General features: G+C 42.3%; 1 non-coding gene across 1 annotated transcript; it reads right to left on the bottom strand.

The window, feature by feature from the left end:
• LOC121826920 (U6 spliceosomal RNA) lies at positions 1 to 107 on the bottom strand. Its single transcript, XR_006069081.1, has one exon. It is a non-coding gene; the product is annotated as a U6 spliceosomal RNA (small nuclear RNA).
• Between the last annotated feature and the right edge of the window lie 1,214 nt (positions 108 to 1,321).

Below are 1,321 nucleotides of genomic sequence, written 5' to 3'. Positions count from 1 at the left end.
AAAAATATGGAACGCTTCACGAATTTGCGTGTCATCCTTGAGCAGGGGCCATGCTAATCTCCTCTGTGTCATTCCAATTTTAGTCTATGTGCTGCCGAAGCGAGCACTTGTTTTTATTTTATATATATGATATATATGATTGCTTTGTATTTAAGGAGGCCAGAAGAGGGTATCAGATCCTCTAAAACTAGACCTACAGACAGTTGTCAGCCACCTCATGGGTGCTGGGAACTGAACTGGGGTCCTCTGCAAGAGCAACAAGTATTCCTAGCTGCTAAGCCATCTCTCCAGCACCAGCCTTGCATTTCTTATCATCACTCAATGAATGGCACTACCACCCGTCCTGTCCCATTTTAGAAAATTATATCATGAAGAATTTCACAGCCAGGTGTGGTAGTGTGCCCCCTCACATTTGGGAGGCAGAAGCAGGAGAATCTCTGAGTTTGAGGCTAACCTCCTCTATGGGGAACTCCAGGATATGTGGGACTACATAGAAAAACAGATATATTGTCTCAAATAAACAAAAGAATTCTATAATTTTTACTGCTTAGTTTTTCTTGTTGTTGTCTTAGACAATATTTCACTGTAGCCTTGATTGGCCTGGAACTTGATCTGCAGACCAGGCTGGCCTCAAGCTCAGAGATCCGCCCTCCTCTGCCACCTCCCTGTTTTGATTTTAGAGGCTGGTGGGGCTTGCACTCCTGATCTCACTGCAGCTGCCTCCTAGATGCTGGGATTACACATTTACCCACCAGGCCCTGCTACAAATTTTCCATTTTTAAAGGTCACAGAAACTATCTCTCCTGAAAGTCAAATATGGACATAGTTGCTCGTTATAAAACATCTAGGTTTCACAATTGTGGTCTTCATTACTTTTCCTGTTGCTAAGAGTAAAAATACCCTTAAAAGGGCAATATAAGGAAGAAAGAGAGAAGTAGACAGATTTTTCTTTGGACTGCCAACTCACAAAAAAGTGACATGGAGACATTATTAATTATGAAAGCTTGGCCTTAACTTGGGCTTGTTTCTAACGAGTTCTTATAACTTAAATTAACCCATTTTTATTCATCTACATGCTGCCACGTGGCTCATGGCTGTTACCTCTCCTTCTGCAGGTCCTGCTTCCTCTCCATCTCCTCTGGCATCTCTCCCAACTAGATTCATCTCCTCTTCTTTTCTTTCTGCCCGGAAGTCCCACCTAACCTCTTCCTGCCTAGCTATTGGTCATTCAGCTCTTTATTAAGACCAATCAGAAAGCACCTTGGCAAAGACACATCTTCACAGTGTACAAAAAGATTATTCCACAACAGAAAGGTTTATT

The sequence above is a fragment of the Peromyscus maniculatus genome, chromosome 1 (genome assembly GCF_049852395.1).
Source record: "Peromyscus maniculatus bairdii isolate BWxNUB_F1_BW_parent chromosome 1, HU_Pman_BW_mat_3.1, whole genome shotgun sequence".
Lineage (NCBI taxonomy): Eukaryota > Metazoa > Chordata > Mammalia > Rodentia > Cricetidae > Peromyscus > Peromyscus maniculatus.
Note: the sequence above shows the minus strand (reverse complement) of the source record. Positions and strands in the feature narration are given on the sequence as shown.